Source organism: Cryptomeria japonica, chromosome 3 (assembly GCF_030272615.1).
Source record: "Cryptomeria japonica chromosome 3, Sugi_1.0, whole genome shotgun sequence".
Lineage (NCBI taxonomy): Eukaryota > Viridiplantae > Streptophyta > Pinopsida > Cupressales > Cupressaceae > Cryptomeria > Cryptomeria japonica.
In genome coordinates, this window is record NC_081407.1 from 553,004,305 (window position 1) to 553,024,681 (window position 20,377).

Genomic DNA, 20,377 nt, shown 5'->3' on the forward strand with positions numbered 1-20,377 from the left:
AATTAAAAATTACCATTAAATAATATTAAAATATTATATATATATTTTTTGAATTAAAAAAAAATACATAAAAAAAAACATTTTTTAAAAACTAAAAAAAAAATAACATTTATATGGGGGAGGGTACCCACGTGGGCCCCCCCTTGGGAGCTCACATTGCTGCCCAATGGGAGCACGCAACCCCCATGGGAGCGCTGATGTTCCCAAAGGGAGCACGCAGCCCCCATGGGAAGCGCTGCTGCCCAATGGACACGCAACACCCTTCCACGTGGTGGGGTACTCTCCCACGTGGTTGGGGTTTCCACATTTATTTATTTTTTTTCATTTTTTTTTTTTAAATTGATTACTGTGCAAAACACAGTCTAAAAAAAAACAGTCTCCCAGAGACTAAAAGAATTATTTTAAAAAAAAAATTATTTACTGTGAATAAAAAAACACAGTCAGTCTCTCAGAGACTTAAAACAAACAATTTTTATTTTATTTTTAAAATAACACAGAAATTTCCAGAATATGAAAAGTTTTCAAAATTGAAAGGATAATCCTTTTGGGCATAAGAAAGCTCATTTTCCATGCAAGGATGCAAACAATAAACCAATACCAACTAATTCCACAATGATTCATAACCTTGAGGCAATCAATGGAGAAATTAAAACCAAATAGCATGAAGAACATCCAATGCCCATTTTTTTTTTAAATTTAAACAATAACTAACTGATAACCAGAATTCCTACCTCAGTAAGCATTCCTGGAAAGGATCTGATGAAGAGCCCCAACCTCCAGCTCAAGAAATCCTTCTCCTTCCAAAATCCCCAAATCTTTCCTCCAAAATATTTTCCAAAAATATATTTTTTTCTCCAAAAAAATTCCATCCCCAATATTTTCCAAAAGTCTAGGTTAAATGGGAGAAGTTTGACCAAAAATCTCATTTTTGGATTTAAATTTTTTATTTAAAATAAATCACAAAAATACTTATTTTCCAACTATATCAATATATTTACTTGCTTTTCAATTTAAAATTGATTTTCTCAATTAATTCAATTTAACCTTTCTATTTAAAAAAAGTCAACAGAATACAATTAATTCTATTGCAATTAAATTCAAAACTTTCTTTTTCAACAACATATACAAAATGCATTTAATATTTAAAATCAACCATGTAATTTAACTTGCTCCTAAACTGACTCGAGCAATTCGATATTAACGATAATCGCATAACGAAACCCTGTTTAAATTAGTCCATAATCTTTAATGCGCAAACACATATTTAATCATATTAAATACTAAGGACTAAATAATCAATTTAACCATACACACCAAACACACAAACCAAGAAGGTCAACCAGACAAATGACTTGCAAACCCAAACAAAAAGGGAATACTGACGACGACTAACGATGCTTACTTGAGCAACTAGGGTCTTACGACCACCTAATCCAACTCTAAGGATTAAAGAGGTACACTCAAACCTGCAAATCCAGGTGAAGACAAACCTCGCACTCATGCGGCGTTGTACCTGAAATCTCCTGCAACCAAGAGTCATACATGCATACATATATAAACTTAATGAAAGCATTAGCCCGATTTTAATACCATGAAATAGGAACACTAAGCAACTTGCATACAACTAGTGTGAAAACCACATTAACAGATATGCACTAAATCAATACATTTGACTATAATCATTATATTATGATAAACTAACTAAGATAAAACTGAGATTAAAAATTGATTAGGGCAGGTGTATTACACAAAGTCAAAGTTCTAAATATATTTAAATAACAAATTGAATTAAATCTCATGCAAATATTAAATTGAAAATCAAAGTCAAAGTGCAAGCACATGATAAATTAATTAATTAATTAAATCAATTATCTTTCCAATTTTTATTTCTATCTTCCATTTTGTTTTTTTTTCCAAAAAACTTTCAATTAGTTAACTATTCCATCTATTTTAATTGATTAATTACATTATTTTTTTAATTCTCCTCCAATCATTCTATTTCTATCTTTCAATTAGCTTTTTCTAAATAAAGCTTTCTTTATCGTCAATCAATTATCCTCCAATCATTGTTTTTTGTCTTCCAATCAACTTTTTTTATCAATCAGTTAACTCAATTAACAATTCAATCAATTCTATTCCACCTCCAAATCAACATGGAAGCTCATCTGAGTTCCACCTCTTAATCATTTTGTTCCACCTCTCAATCAATCCTCTCCAAAAATCTATAAATTCAACATTCAATCTCCATTTTCAATAATCACGAAGTTTGAATCTTTGTGTCATTTGCTTGCCAGCGCGATATCGGAGAGCCATCATACCACAAAGAGGAGAAAAACAATGGAAACCATATACGGTCATGAAATAGGGAGTTTTGATTGAATTTTATAGACTTTATTGTCTTGTTTGTATTATTTAATTGATATTTGTTAGAATTCTTTAATTAGGTAGAGATTCGTGATTTCCCTTTGTTTCTAATTGAATAATGATGAATTTAAGCATATACATTATATTTAGTAAAATTGTTTTTTTAGTTTTAATGTTATTGTTTTCTATATTGTTGATAAATTATAATGATCTATATGGGTGCAACTGTAAATATTTGCTTTGTATATTTTATTGTAAACAAAATATATGTGGAAATGTTGTGATTATATCTAAATTTTGAGTTAATGTACTTTGTTAGAGTTTTTTATTTTTTGAATTGTCTTCCTTGACTTGAATTTTAACTTTTAGTTTAACCAAGTGCATTAGGCCGAATGGAAAGCCATATATGGTAGTTCAATTTGTATGATGTTACCTTACCATACTATTGCATGCTTCTCTGGGATCAGATTATGGAATTTATTGCCAAAAAAAGAAATAATGCATAGAGAAGGAAGATAACTCACATGTGAGAGAATGGAATAGCGTGTTCATTAATGTTTACTGCAAGAACAAGATAGATGCTTGTTCACATCAGACAAAGTTTCCCTGCTTTCCTGTTGCATGCAACATTATACACATGGAAAATTATTTAATTGTATCCCAGTACCAACTTCTTAGAAGTTAGATAATAGACATGATTGCACAAAGAAAAAGATAAGTGCAAAAAAGGAAGATTTAATGCATGACAAAGAATTAAATATTGGATAAAGAAATGCTTCTTCAGATGTTGATTTGTTTCCAGTGTCACCGCCACCACATTGTATAAATGTGTAAGTGAGAATAATCAACACGATCAGTATTGCTTTGGCAAAATCTTGTGTGGAAATTAATACAAAATATTTGCTAAGGCACACACAAGGTTTCTCGAGAATTGCAAAACTTTACACTGATCATTAGGCGTTTCCTAAGAGTTGATGGCCCCCATTTTGGCTTCAATGTGTTGCGGAAATTGAATATAGAGTTGCTAGAGATTGTACCGCTTTGCTTGATTTACATACTGCTTGGTTTAAGCAACTTTGAACAAATACTGTGGAACTTGGTGGGTACATGTGCTACTTGTTTGTATGATCTCATCTTCTGCAAGCGTGCTCAACTACTTCAGATCCAAATTTCAATGGTGTTGAGTTGACATTGATTTGTGATAAGGAAAGTATCTCTTGCAGAGTGACACACTGAATATTGGATGAAGACCTTGGTATCATGGGAGATTAAAACAAATAAATGCTTTTCTAGTTAGGATTTATAAAAAGAATGACAAGCTTTTACAATTTAATATTATAAATACATTCATTGCATATTATCATTCACATAATTTCTAACTTTTATGCATCACAAATAGAACACAAAATGTATTTGGAAATCCTTATGAGAGAAAACCACGACAAATTAATGTTTTTATATAAATTCCTCTTTTTCAAAGTTTGTATGCTCAACCTATTAGAGGCACCAAACTTTCATTCAATTCATGAGAACTTTTCCACTAAAGGCACAGACTCCTCATTCAGTTTGTGAACTCCAACTCACTAGAGGCACCAACCCTTAATTTTCTTAGAGGCATCAACCCCTCATTCATTTAGAGGTACACACACCTCATTTAAATTTCCACTTTATCGATGTTGGTTTTACAATAGATGATGAATAACCTTTTCTTCTGCAAGCTCTCTTCAAACTGTAATTATGGTGACAATAAATCTGCCACAAAGTTGATCACAATCCCTCATAAAACACATTAAAAATCTGCCATAGAATGATCACATAATTCACTTAAAAATCTGCTACAATCTTCGCGTTAAATTTGCAATTTATTGCTTTTCACAAATCTAGTATATTATTTTTGCAACACAACTCTATTATCACACTCATTGAATCATTAATTTCCCTCTTTTCATATTTTATTCATCAAATCTGCTGAGACACTTCATTACTCATACAGTCTTTGCACCAAATTAATGATGATACACTCAATGCCTGCACTTAACATACACCTTCACCACATTGTTACTTTATGCCCTTCATATTTCTTTCCAAGGAACGTGACTTTCTTTGAAAGACAATGCTTCTCAAGAGGTGGCTCCATTAATTAGATTCCTTCTTAATAGAGTTGCTTTCTTTTTGTTTCTCTAACAACAGGTTTGTCTTTTTTATCGTCTTAACAAATCCAAACTTATAATTGTTTTTTCACCTGGGCAAATGGCATCATCATAAATTAATATTAAACTTTAAATTGCTGTTTATTTACTAGATCGCTGCTTACTTGTCTTATGTCATAAAATATTCATCACTCTAACAAACATATTGATCACTATTTCTAGTATTTAATCAATGACTGTATGTAGTCTTTTAAGAGCCTCTGTCCATGCAATGTTCAGTGTTTTGAAATATGATGAATGTATCATCATATAGCTACACCCAGCCACTCGTTAAAAATATTAAATGAACTCTACATAACTTCCATCTCTTGTCAATACCAAGACTAACTTCATAACATAATGATGACAACATAATGAATGATCATATAATCTTACGTCTTTCATCAATGACAACTTTCAATGATATTTTTACTCTTTCTTTTAACATTAATGTTAGCAAACTTTATCTTTGTATCTTTGACATCGATGATAGTATTTTCAACGTAGATGATTTGAATGGGAGGTTGCTCCAAAAGTTCGTTATAAATGCAAAATTAATTTTGAAGTAACAATACAATAAGAAATGCAATAAAAATAGTTTGATGCTGGAGAAGATTGTGTAAAAGATAATGCTTGACCACTTGTGCTACACACTGATTTGACCTTGTTGATTTGAACTTCTTTCAACATGGAAAAGAGCCTATTAAAACAGTATTTGGTTACAATATTGACAATTACAAGGAAATGGTACAAGGTGCTTTTTATAGATGACTTGAGTGGGTGGTTGCTCTAGAAACTTGTCACAAATGCAAAAACAATTCTAGAATAATAGTACCAAAAAAACAATTGATGTTGGAGCTGACTATGTAGAAGATAATGCTACAGTATGTGGCAGTAAAAATATTGCTTCAAGAAAGGCATGCATATTTTCTTTAAACCTACTTTGACCTTCTTATAGAGAATATAGATAAAATATATTGGGTGAGATTGGTTGTGGAAGAAGCTACAAATGTCACAAAATACACCAATAGGAAAGAGCTTTACAAGTGATTGAGATAAGGTTTGTAACTAATAGTCAACCTTATTAAACTGAATGACTTGTAAAGCTCTTTCTTATTGGTTTATTTGTGACATTCCTAGTTTCTTATAAAGCTTTACAACATTTATAGTTTGTTGATGCATTTGAAATAAATGTTTATGTCAAGAATGGATAGATTTATAGTATTGAAAAAAGGTTGATGGACAAATTTTTAAAGACACATTTTGATGATGTATTTGTGAATAGAGCTACAAAGATCATCAATGCGACTTCAATCTCCGAGTTAAATTTCAAATTGAGTCCTATAGTTTCAAATTTTTTAAGTATGTATTTCATTGTAGCTTTAATTTTCTTATAGGTATTAGAGACTTTGGTGAGGTTTTGGTGTTTGGTGTATGGGTAGCAAAGCTTGATGGGATACATATATGAGGTCAAGAGCAGGGGCAAGGAGTCCATCCAAAACTACCATAGGGTAGACAAAGACAATTTTGATTCAATTTGGGAGATCATTGATTGGAAAGGAACAATCAACTCCACCAACTCATCCATGCAATAGGGTGTTACCTCAACCCCAAAATTTTCTTTTTAGACAATTTTAAAAATATGAACAAGAGGATTTATGGAGGGTGTCATAATATTCATTGAGAGGATGACACTTGAAGTTAAGGTGAGTGACTTAATTGTTTGGGGGTTGCAACATTACAAGAAAGCAAGGGGGAGGCTCTTTTGTTTGGCACTAGCTATTTGAGGGAGATTCACCCCTAGATAACAAAAAGTATTGTTTACTTATTTTATAAATATTGCTTACTTATAAAATTTTGAGTTAATAATTTGCAGATTCTTGGTGGGAAGATTTGGGTGGAAATACTCAAAATAATCAAAAGCTAGCTTTTTGTGTTTTGTTTCAACTTTGTAGTGCTTAGGATGCGAGCACAATTGGAGTTTGTTTGAAAACATAATAAGTTTTCTCAAAGACACTTAAAGGACCTAGTGTTTGTGTAATATAAACTTCAACTTTGCATAAAAAGGTGGAAGATCGAATTGCTTACGAGCTTATAGACATGAATCAAAGCTTGAATTGATTCCAAGGAGTACACCCTTAACTCAATTATTTACTAGAATGGGAAAGAAGAATTTGTAAATTGTTGTAGCTTGCATGGATATACAATTTATGATGCTGATTTTTAATGGCAATTATCTTAAATTAATAATACTTATCATACTTACTGGATTGCAATTGTATTCATATGATGGTGTGATAAGTGTACTTTTTTTTGTATTCAAATCTAATATAAAACATTTACCCAATATTTTACAAACTCATTTGGTACATTAGTAATTGTATTTTTAGTTTTTTCCAAGTCAAGTTCAAATCAAATTTTGGATTGTGGAGTTTTTGTCATGTGTGAGTTTCAAAACCTTGGGTGATATCATCAATGAGAATTACTAATGGTTTCCCTTTCAAAGAGGCATTTATAGTCAAGTCTTTTCTTGATCTTCAATATTTAAAATTTAGGTTCTTTATTTGTTACATTTGCAATATCTTTTGCTTAATTTATTTTTGGTTTCGATTAGATAAGTAGGGATTTTGATAGGGAATAGACCCTTGTACAATGAGAAATATTAAACAAGAAGTCCACCAAGACACTAAAAGACAACTAATAGGAGCAACTATGACACTAGAAGGATCCTTCTTCTCTACAATAATTTTCTTCTAACAAGGAACATTCATAAGATCGTAGACAAATCTCTCACCCAACCTTGAAGCTTTATAAAAGGTATCTATCAGTATACAACCTACACGAGATTCCCCCTATTATCTTTTTGAAACAAAGAGATGCATAGAAGAGGGGTTGAATGCACTCAATTAAGAGTTGTTTATCCACAATATGGATCAAGAGAGATTTATGCAAGAAACATGATTAATGGGTGAGTATGAAGACGAACTAGGAAGGGAAGAGACTTTTTGGAGGCAAAAATCCAAGGAAACCTAGATTAATAAGGAGATAAAAGCTCAACATATTTTCACAATAGCACTAAGTCTCATAGAAATATTAATAAGATATATAAGATCAAATTGGTGGATGGAACTATTTTGGAATACCTTGAGGCAATTAGAGAGGCATCAGTTAACTACTTAATAGTTTTCTTAACAATAGGATGGGTTTGAACTTGTTGACCTCATGTAAGATCCTACAAACATACCTGGGTTGGTATCATATGAGTAGAATAGAATGTTATCAATAAGTTTTTCTACAATGGAAATAAAGTTGGCAATTGACCAAGTTCACCCAAACAAAGATTGAAGGTCAAATAGGTTCTTAGTTATCTTTTCCAAATGTGTTGGGATATTGTGGGGAAGGAAGTGAAATAGTTCACATACGATTCTAGGAATTCAGGAAAACTTCTTAGAGAAATCAATAACACATTCATTGGACTCATCCCCAAGAAAGAGTAGGCAATATCGTTGGATGACTATCACTCAATCTCTCTTTGCATCACTTTCTACAAGATATCAAGGCAAAATTGGTAACAAACACATTAAAGATAATCTTACCCTCCATCATCTTGGATGAGAAAACAAGGTTTGTCCTTATTAAATCCATCAGAGATGGTGTGATCATAGACCAAGAATCTATCCACTCAATATAGAAAACAAGGAACCCGGGTATGATGACTAAGTTACTACATTAATAAGGCCTATGACCGAGTGGATTGGAGGTTTATACTAGAAGTAATAGAAGCCTTTGGTTTTAGTAGAAATTGGTTAGATTTGGATCTTTAATTGCATAGACAGTTTTAGGTATTTGGTGTTGGTTAATGGGCCCCTAAAGGGTTTCTTTGGGGCATCAAGAGGACTTTGTTAGGGAGACTCACTATCTCCTTTTCTCTTTATCATTATGATAGATGAATTTGGTTGAACCTTTGGACATGTGGTTTCTAGTGGAAAGTTGGAAGGCATAAGAGAAACTGGCAACATACCCCTGATATCTCATTAGTAATTTTGAGGACAACATTAATTTTGGGCTAGAAAATAAACAAGAGACAAGGTATATTAAGGAGATTCTAAATCTCTAATCGAAAGCTTCAAGACAAAAAGTTGGTGAGAGTAAATAAAAAATTCACTTCTTCTTTAACACAATAAGAAAGGAATAAGAGATTATTAGAACTATCAACTTTAAGAAAGGGAGGCTTCCAAGAACTTACTTGGCGTTTCCATTGGCTAAGGGTCTAAGGTCAAATAGATTATGGGATTCCCTTGAGGAAAAAATATCAAATTGAGTGGCATCGTGAAAGAGCTAATGATTATCATTTGCAGGTAGAATAACTATGTTGAAGGCGATAATTTCAGCTATCCCCATCTATTTGATGTATTTCCTTTCTCTATCTACTAGGGCTAATCCTTTTAAGTGGCCTTCTAGGCGAGGTTCGTCAGCCTCACGCAAGCCTATAATTTGACGGTCACCCCTACCTGTCATATGAGTTTTTTTATGATGGTTTGGTCATTGCAATGCCTTTCATTTGACGTTTTAAGAAAAATATTAATTGTCAAAAAAAAAATCTAGTTATGAATAATTTTTTTACATTTAAACATATATATCAATTCAACTAATAATGCATATTAAATATGAAAAACTATTTTCTTTTAATAATGTAATGTGCAAGTAATCTAGTTATTATTTTAAATATAATATTAAGATAATATAAATTTTTAAAATGAGACAAAAAAAATCGAAAGGAAGAATAGGTGAAATTATATACCTTGAGCGTCACCTATGAACAAAATAAGATTGCAACTACACTAAAATATAGATGTTCTTCAAATATAAATGAAAATATTTCTCCTTTCATTATTCATATTCAAATATGCAAATCTTATATAGATAAAAAGAATATGAAAATTTAGAAAACAATAATAAATTAGTAATTTAGTAATATATGCAAAAATCTCAAATTTATTAAGTTTCTAATTCATAACCAAAAATCTTATTTATAATTAAAATAGAAATTATTCTAAAATTTCATATAAAAATATTTTTAAAGTTAGAAATATATATATAATCAACTAAGTTTCTAAATTAATCTAAGAAAATATAGGGGAAGAGCACCAGTAGCCGTCATAGCTAACTTCACGCATCCACAGATCCTAAACGGTACATCGGATTTTGATTTTTTTTAGGTTGTCTTTGTATGCGACTTAACTGCTTATAGCTATTGATCTGGCTTCTGGGTAGTAATGATGCACGTCGTGGAATCAATTATGCACACAAAGGTCAAAAAGTACACATTTCAAAGTGTCGCCTGATACCTAACTAAAGATGTTCTAGTAACCGTCAACTCAAAATCCCTAGTACTTGTTGACAAATGTCCCAATAGTGGTGCACAAATGTTCCAATAGTGGTGCACAAATGAGACAAATGTTCTAATAGTTGTGCACAAATGGGCCAATTAATTACAAAAAAATGATCGACTATTGGTACAAAACAAATTTATTAATGGTGTTTTCACTATGACAACTATTGGGGGGTCAACATGACAATAAGGTGACGGTTATTGGAACTATGTTATCTATTGGTGCTCTGCCCCTATACTATTGAAGAATTTATATTAAAATATTATAAAAAATAAAAAAATAATTATATCCTACCATTTCATTATATATAAACTAGGATTTTTATAATATACATTATAAAATAATATATATCAATATTATGAATTATAATACTATATAATATATGTTATCTACTATAGTATTTTACGGTTTATTGATAATATGAAGTGTCATATATACGGTCTTATTAAAAAATAGAATGTCAACACATAGGGTCCAATAATTTTTTCAGCTGTCATATACATTCTAAAAGTGAAAAATGGTCATTTTGCCTGTCAAATTCCAGGCCTAGCCTCACGTATTCATCCTCTTCTCACTTGGCGCTTCCATGTTCGAATCCGACGACCTTCTTTCCTCATTCTACTCTCTCACTTCCACGTGCTTGAGACACCTTTTGTAGTGGTCATAATGGCACCCCCGTCCATTCGCACGTGCTTTGCTCCAGATCTCATATTCACATGCAACAATTGATGGTATTGAGTTTTTTTTTAATTTTCTTTTATGTTCATTGATTGTTCTTATTTTACTTGATGAATAGTGACTTGTTGCATGGATGGGCCTTGGCTTAGCTACGGGGAGTACAAAGTCCCAACTTGTGTCCTAGAAGAAAAGAAGAAGAAGAAATTATTTTAACGTCCACGAGACTAAATATAGCTTATGGGATAAAACTGCCAACCACACTGGATTAAACATTGATTGCCCTCTGCATTTCAGCTCTCTTCTTATGCAGCGTGATGATAAGTGCTCCCAGCTTCTCAACAATTCCCTCACTGAAAAGATTGTCCCAAGAGTTAGCTGTCAAGATGTTAATATACCTGTCCCCGCTGTCCTTGAAAGCATCACATTCTAAAATGAAGTTTTTTTCCGTTTCCACTTTACCCGTTGAGCAAAAAATGCATACTCTCTCCTCCCAACCTTCTTTAGGTCTTTTCCAACGACCGGTTTCACTACGGAGCTGGTGAAAATTAATTCTCAATTGAGCAATTAGGATTTTGGCTCTCCAAGGAATATTGGCCCCTATGCATGTCTTTTGGTGATAATTACAAGTGGGGTTAAACTCTTCAGTATTTTTTCTTTCTCCCAAGGTTTTTATCCCAAGTGCACTTGTGAAACTTGTCTATAACAAATGCTTTTATCTTCTTGCTATTGGTGGGGCACGCGTTCAAGTAGATATTCCATTTACTTAACTATTTGTTATTTTGTTGCATCCAAGTCTTCTTTCTTTTGCATAGAGTATCATTAAAGACAATCCTAGGCCATCGGTTCTCATCCATTCTCTCGATTCTTTTTAAGTAACTTATAAGTCTTGTCATAGCAATAGCCTCAATGGGTGCTGCCCCCACTTCACTCAACATAATGTCATAAGATACTGAATTTTTAAGCTTGAACTTGTTTGTAATCAAACGTTTTTGAGTTTTCTCATTTTGTTTCCATTGCAAGACAGAAGTACTGCTGCCCCACACTTCACAGCCATAAAGGACAACCAAAAGCACTAAAAGACCAAAAAGAGTTTGAAAGGTCTTCTAGTCCCATAACTCAGCCTCTCTACATCTATTCTGAAAGGCATAAAATGTTTCCCACCTTCCCAAAACTCTCTTGTTTCTGCACCCTTCCCAACTTAAGTTTTTGTTGAAGTCAATACCAAGGTACTTGTAATCCGTTACTTCTTCAAGAGTATTACCTTCAAAATGGAACACACACTGGTCATGTTTTCTTTTGGTAGAGAAAATCATCACTTTTGTTTTGCTGATGTTAACTTGCATCCCCACAGTTCTACAAAACTGCTCAAGGGAGAGCAGGTGTTCGTGTAAACCAATAACAGATTTAGCAATAATGATAAAGTCGTCTGCATATAAAAAGAGTAGTCATTCCTACCGATTTCATATCTCCTCCATCGTACTCCGCCATTACTTCCATGCACTTACCATAATTGCACCTATTATTTTTCCATTAAAATCCCTTTCACCTTGAGATTTCCCATCTACCAAGATGTGAAACCATTCTATTTTTTTAAAATCACTTTACTTTTAAACAAAATCCGCTGGTGCATTTCCATTTTTGTTGTTGGTTTTTCTTGTTTCTCCGTTTCCTGGTAAATTCATGGCAGGAGACAAGAGACCACGTTATGAACCCATTTCTCTGAAAAATTTAATAGCCAAGCCAAAAGCTTATGATAAATTTAAATAGGCTAAATGAGATGTCTATTTTAAAAGGTTGTGTGGGTTTGATGAAGATGTTGTGGAAGAATTCGCTCAGAGTTTTAGTAAGAGCCAGGTGACTATTAGGGGTTTGAAATTTTCTGTTATAGTTGACACCATTGCAGAGGTCACCTGTTTTCCATAGACAGCAAAGCTTAATTTCCCGAGACATCCAAGAGGACCGCCGACTTACAACCTGTAAAAGCTAAATTCCTGGAATGAGGTGAGTCTGTTGAAGTGGTGCAATGACGGGACAAAGTTGGATTCTCTTCCAGGACCGTGGAATGATTTGTCAAAATTCATTATCCATTATATTACTTGTGAAGGGAGGTATGTTTATGTATTTGCTCAGTATTTTAGGTTAATGCTGCATCTTCAGAAAAAATTGAAAGTTAATGTGCCTTATTTCCTCCATTTTTTTGTTACCTGTATGTGTAAAAATGTTCAAAAAGGAAAACATAATTCATTAGCTCATCATGGGTTAATAAAACTATTATTGAAAAGGGAATTGCAATTGCTCTCTCCTTCGATAGATTGAGACTCTTTTGTTGCTCAAGATAATGTTACTAGTCCTGAAACATCATAAGCAGAGCAATCTTCTCATGAACAATCTAATGAGGAGGAAAACTCTTCTGAGAGAAAACACCCCCTTTGAGCATGATGAGGAAGAAACCAAGTCTGATGATGCTATCAGGCAATCTAAACACACGCCGTCAAAAGGAAAAAGTTCTAAAAAATCTGTTGATACCCCAACATCCTAAAAAACCCAGGTTCCACCCAATATGAGGGTAATTCAAAGTGCTAGCTCTACACCACAAAAGGATCGTACCCCTAGGACAACTGGAGGAGGAAAAACTGCAAAAAAGGTATGGTTATAGGGGCTTCTAGTTCTAAGACAACAAAGAGAAAATCAAGTCATACCCCACTGTCTGGTGAAACATTTACTATGGAGAAAATGAGTATCATACAGAGTGAAAAAGTCCTTCCTGTTGGTTTTGGAGATAGGATTAGGGGGTTTAGCATAGGTGGCCAGTGACCTAGTAGACCATAGTGATGATGACTTATAGGTTCTGTCAGCAGTAATCAAGAAAGAAGGTAAGTATAGTTGGGAGTATAGGCGAGCCGAGCTCAGAAAAGTTAGGGAAACAAAGTTTTTTGCCTCACAAATTGATGAATTGGGTCTTAATTTGGATAATGATGGATAGGCTCTCGAAGCCCCAATTTTAGAAGAACCATCCAGAGAATGTGATGCAAATACTACAACAGGGGATGCACCCTCGAGAGACAATATCAGAAAGGACATACTCCTGGAAAATGTCTTTTTAAAAGCACCTTGTTCATCTCCTCCTATGAGAACAGAACAATTAGAAGATCTTGGTTTCCATAATGAGTCTCCTCCACACAATATGAATGAAGAAACATACCTAAATACAAAACCTGAAGGTAATGTCATCCAGGAACAACCAAAAACTGGTGGTAGTCCAATTATTTCTCCTACGGTGCAAACAAAATTGAATACACTAGTTGGTAACATGATAGTAGGGGAGAACGTCATCTTTGAGCAGGGACGAGATGTGATAGGTGAGCAGGATGTATATGATTCTTTTGAAAAAGAACAAGAGATACCACTTAATGGGCAAGAGATTCAGGTTAAAATGAAAGAGGAAATATGGACTCTTTAAGGATTTATTGGGTAAATTAAAAGAGGAAAACAATGTTCTTCATGATCAGCTCCATCTTGCTAAAAAAGAAAACCAAGCTCATACAGAGGAGATTGCACAACTTAGAGCCAAACTTGATCAAGTAACTACCTATACAGAACTTCATCTGCCTCTTATAGAGCATGAACAAAAAATACAGGAGTTCAAGCAACTCTGGGTTCAGGAACTAACCAACACTGTGCAACGGCTTGCATCCCTTACTAGTTTGTTGCTTTTTCTTTCTTTTTGCATGAGGACATGCAAAGCCCTTAGCTGGGGGGAAATGATGAGTGCAAAACTTGCCTATTATTTCTACCCTTCATTTATCTTTTACCTTCATGTCTCTCGGTTTCCTGTCACCATTTGTTAAGGAAATAGGAATAATTAATGAAAAATAAAAGGAAATTAAAACACTGTGTATTGATCTATTTGTGATCAATTTCAGGTAGCCATTAAAAGGTTATTGACGGGAGCTGCTTACGTGGTTGAAAGTAGACACAGGAGAAGCGGATGATAGTTGTCACAACGAGTCTCATTTGAAATTTTGTTAATCTATTTTCGATATAGTGGCCTATGACCTTTAGTGGCTATCTTTAGTCAATTATGTTCATATGAAGACAAACTATGTTATTTTAAAACATATGGTAACTAGAGCATATGGCACGATATAAATATGTATACGTGCAGAGACTTAGATATATTATGTAATCAGTATTTTGTTGCAAATTCTGGCACAGTTTCAGAAGTGTGAATAGCTGCATTGCATCCCCACTTAGCTTATTGTTCTCATCCCTTCGACAGATAACCCTAATACCTTTCTAAAGATTACAAATTTCCCCATTGACACTTTGGAATAAACTAAGGTAGGCAATAAAAGGACCTTTGGAGGATCAAATAAGCCAATTCAACAGTCTTTCAAGAATAATTTAGTCCCAAATTTCAGCCGCAGTTTCGTCCACTCCATGATTTTGATCAAAATTTAATACCAATATTGATTTTACTTATTATTCCTTCAACTACACAACCTCTATAAAGTCTTATGTATTATATTATACCTCAGCACATAAAATTCAATATATAAGAAAATGGCATCTTTCAAACTAATATTGCTTAAGGTGTGAGAGTAAGGTAGAGTATTAAGACCATTTCTTAATTAATTTGTTTTCATGCTATACTTAAATCATTTGGATATTATAATTTTCAACTAAGCTATGATATACATTGTTAGAACAAGTAGATAATTGAATGCCTAACAAGGACATGGGCTTACAAAAATAAATATTCTAACGACATATTTAAAGACAAAAAATAAAAAAGATTGTGGGAATTGAAAAGTTGATGGTCAGTCTATGTGGACAGTTCATTTTCACTTCTACATTTACAATTCTTCATAAATTTTTGTCTAGACAAACCTTAAAAGAGTTAACTTATAATCTAAAGACCTGTTACAATGTTGATTAGGATAAGAGATTCTTTTAGTTAAGTTGTTATGAATGGGGCGATCCATTTCATCAAAATTATCTAAAGAAGGAAGGTGGAGCAACGATAGATTTAAGTGAATATTAACTACAATTATGAAAAATAAAGATGAGGATATGAAAATATGCTAAAAATGACACGTAATTGCTATTTGTGAAAGCTAAGCTGAAAAAAAACAAAGAATTACATGTGGCCCATTTGGACAAATGACAAATATTGGTACACTTACAATGAGCTTGGATTAAATCCCCAAATCAAGGAGGTTTAAATTGAACCCTAATGTTATCACCAAGGGCTTATAAAATAAATTCCAAATTTACACTAGATAGCTAATAGTGGTACAAGATAGCTAGTATAAAATGTCTGACTTGATCAACTTTTTTTACGAGAATAAGGTCTCTTATTTGGCTTGTTGGATAAAGTGCTAAAAAAATTAGTGAGACCCATCTTTAATACACAAATATTGATGTCATAGGGTGCCACAAATGTGTTGACAAGGTTCGATTGAAGGTTGTCAATAAAACCTATCTTTTATTGAATTCAAGTAATTTAAGAATGAACATATTTTTCATTTTGGCCAAAAATGGGAATCAATTATGTGCTTTAATCCCTTAATGTTGCTTATCGAATCAAGATGTTCATGGTTGGTTTCCCAAATATTTTATTTGGATTCCTAGTTGTTCCTTGATCCAGGACTATCAATTATCACAATTTGAGAGATTAGAGGATTAGGGTTTGAGTTATAATCTTTGTGATGAGAATATGGGTGAGCTTAAGAAAATTTAAAATTTTTAGTTAGGTTTTGACTAGAAAAGAGAATTGAGGAAAGAACCATGAATTTGACTAACAGAAGTATAGTTATGGTTTATAGAGGACAAAACCTTAGATTTGGAATTATGGCTGACTTAATGTCCAAATAAATAATAAGATTGTGTACAATTACTTTCATTTGTGTCTCATCATATTGATGGATCATGGAGTGTGAGCTAAAATATTGACACAAAATATTTGACATAGTTTTTCCCAAAATCTCTCACAATCAAATAACCATGTCATTTACACTATTAAAAAATCCTTAATGATGTTCCTTAACATTATAACTTAGGTAAAACATATCACACACATTGAGAAAAGATAAAAAATCATAATTGTGCACCAATGTTTAGATTTTTAGGTCTATTTGTGCCCTAATATTATGGAAAATTAGGGTTTCACAAGTTAAGCTTTTTAATGATATCAAATTTCCACAATCTCTAGTAAATTAATGTAGTGCTTCTAGATTCAATTGTGTTAGAGAGCTTTTACCATCAACATTCCAGATCACACTATGTGATACATCATCAAGATGTAAGTTAGGCCTTGTAAACTATGAAATAACCTCACTTTCCAACCAAAATAGTGAAGGAAGGGAGAACTCAATCAATTAGAGGATTGAATGCACATTAAGTTTTTTTTTCTTTTTTTCATCTAGTTGAAATTGATTTAAATGTATTTTAATGCTAAATATAGGGTTAATGATGAATAATTGACATAAAACAACAAAAACAACAAGCTATAGACATGGGATGCAAACATGAGGCTAAGTCTAAGAAGTAGAAACAAAAGAGAACCTATGACAACAAGTTCGACTCATAAGTGAGGGACTGTGTGGCAATTTGCATCTAGGTTCTTGACATCAAATGTAGAAAGACTAGAATCTTTCAGAATCAGGTTTTCATCTATGCAAAAGTCAAATCTAATTGTCATCGTCTCCTTTGTCGGAATCTTTGTCTGTGGCTCTTGGATCTATCGCTTGCACACAAAAAGAAGGAAAATGTTGTTGTTGATGGGGGTTTTCCTTAGGTCAAACTCTAGGTTTGAAATTAACCCTTGAATTGAATTGAAATGTAATGGAAATGCTAAAGTAAAAACTTATCTTTTGAGGAGAAGACTAGATTTGAATTTGAAATGCTTGAATTGAAACTTGATACCTTAATCAATTTTGCATTGAAGTCTTCATGCCAAGGTTGATAATGTCACGTAGGATGTCTTCATAAAGTCTTGATCTTGGATGCCATCATGAATGCTTGAAATATGAACTTGACCTCTCCTTCACTACGTTAATGATGTTTGATTGCTTGATCACTCGAATTTGCAAAAAGTGCAATTGAGAGCTTGATAGAGGTTGATAGAGAGATCCCAAAATGAGGGGGTTAGGCTTGCTTTTATACCCAATTGTACAAAATATTTTTGAAATTTTGGGGCAAGTCGACACTAGGAATGTTTTCCCACCCTTGAGATGTGACCATTGTGGGGTTCAAATTTGGGCTCCTTTTGAGAGGATAATGATGCCCAGAGCATCCTAGTCTTGCCAATCAAGATCCAAATTTGAATAGGGTCCCACTTAGATGCAAAACATGATGTGTGTGAGCATAATCAAAATAGTATTGAGGCATAGTTTGCTGGAAGGCAAAAGTGAGGCTTAGGTGCAGACAAAATTGTACAAGGTTATTGTTGAACACAATGTACCACTTAGAGGGGGGTGAATCAGTGGTTTCCAAAACTCTTTCACCTTTTGATCCTAAGAGTGAGTATTGGTTAGCAAAGCAAACACAAGTAAACCTACTGGTGAGATAAAGCAAGACGTCACAATGTAATCACACAAAGGCACATCACATGACACTGGTATATACGAGGAAAACCCAAGATGGGAAAAACCTCGGTGAGAAGAGTTGCTGGACACTACTGCTCCAATCCAGCCTCACAATGAAACACTCGGTTACAACATTTAGGGCACCAACCCAAGGAGCACCAACCTTTGCACTGAGCTCCAACTCAGTGATCTATCATGAACATAATCAATTACAAAAGTAATAGTCTGATTACAAGTGAATCTTGTAACCACTACACCCACTTTACCCTGTTGGTTTCTCCCCTCCACTGCCTCACCGGTTGACTCCTACTTTTCCTTCTATCTCTCTCTCTCAATCTCTTTGCTCACCTTCACTTACTAGTGCTGACACATTGGTTCTACCTCTACCTGTTGGATGAACAGTCAGTACATACACCTGTCCCCGGTTACTCTGCTCATTGGTTTATCCTTTCTCAGCTCCCTACCTGACGAATCTTCTCTCTCATACACACATAGAACTGTTTCACTCTGCACTACCTTCCAATTGGCTTGAACACTGCTAGTTCCTACCTCTGCAACTCACTTTGCAGTATACTGGTTTGTCTGATCTTGTCGGTTAAGCCATTGTTAAACCCTCTCACCAGTTTAACCTTCCCTGCTAGCTCTTTTCTTCAGATGTTGAGTTCCTTGACTCTTCTCAGTCTTATCTGCTCTCTTCTTTTCTCAGGATCACTCAGTTTCGCCAACCAACATCACCCAACTTCAATCTTTGATCAACATAAATATCAGAGCTTTCTCGCCAAAAGTGTGAGTTTGAACTTTTGCATGCTAGGGTTTTCTTACCGACCAAATTGGTGTACTAGATCCAATCAAATCTTTTCTCTGATATTGTGGACCTACAACAAGTCATCCATCACTGCCAATCTTGTGGCTTCCAATGCATATTTGCTATGTTTAGCAAATACGATAAACTGATCACTAACCCGCTTCTATCCATCACATTAAATGGTCTCACAATTATCTGTCCTAGGATGATAAGTTGATCAGATCTCCTGCTTTGATCAACTCCTCAAGGGGCGTCCTTTGATTTGCCTTGAGCCGCACTCTTCTGCAATTCCTCGTGATTGTCGCAGTCAACATTAAATGTCAACCAATGCCCAAAAACCTCATCGACACGACACTTCACCGACCTTTGAATGCTTGCCACTTCGACTCTACGTGACATCTCTGTCGATATTTGTCAGCCTAGACCTCTGTGTCGGTCCAGATAGGATCATTGACCAAACACTTAGCCGGTGCACACCTACCAGCCATCTAACCCTACCGGTACACCTCACCTTACCGGTTAACCATCTTGCCATACAGTCTCCTACAGAACTGGTGCATCACATTTATCGGTTATCACTTTGCTGACCAACAATATATATCCATGGTGAGTCGTCATGTACCTTACCACCTGATTATGAGCACTCCACTTTGCCTCTTGACTCTTTGCCGCATACTGGTAACCACCTTGTTTACCGGTTGACATGTTTCTGCCTTCATACCAGTAATATGCATGATGCCTTCATGCCATCATCCCCCAACAGCTATGCATTTGTGACAAGACCCTTTCACCATCTGCATCCCAGTCGCTCCATGTGTGCAACTGCAGAGTCTTATCTTCATTTGAAAGGTTCTCCTCTCAATCGGTTTGTGAAGGTGACAAACACATCATCTCAACTCCTCCTCCTTTGTCCCGGGAGCAGATCATGTCTTCACATGCTGATCCAATGTACATTCCTGATCTCAACCTCTGAAGGCTTCCTCATCTTCCACTTTGGTCATCCGGTCTATGCATCCAATCACCTGCCTTCGCTTACTCTAACTATCTTATCCCGAAAAGTCATGATGTATGTTGTGGGATAAGCAAGGTATTACCACTTACCGGGGGGAGGAATAAACATCTACACTTCAACTGCTAAACATTGGTAGAGGAAGATCAATGTCACCTGTCGGTAATGATGTGACTTCACTAAGGAGAGGATATATCTCCAACTTGACATATGTCCCAGTACCTTTTCCATATGTCATCTTTGCTCACTGAAGCAACACACTTCACTTCATCCGGTTGGAGTCCTGCTAGATGGTCTCACACTAGCATGTTGGTTGCACTACTGACCCTTCATTAGTTCATACTGCAACA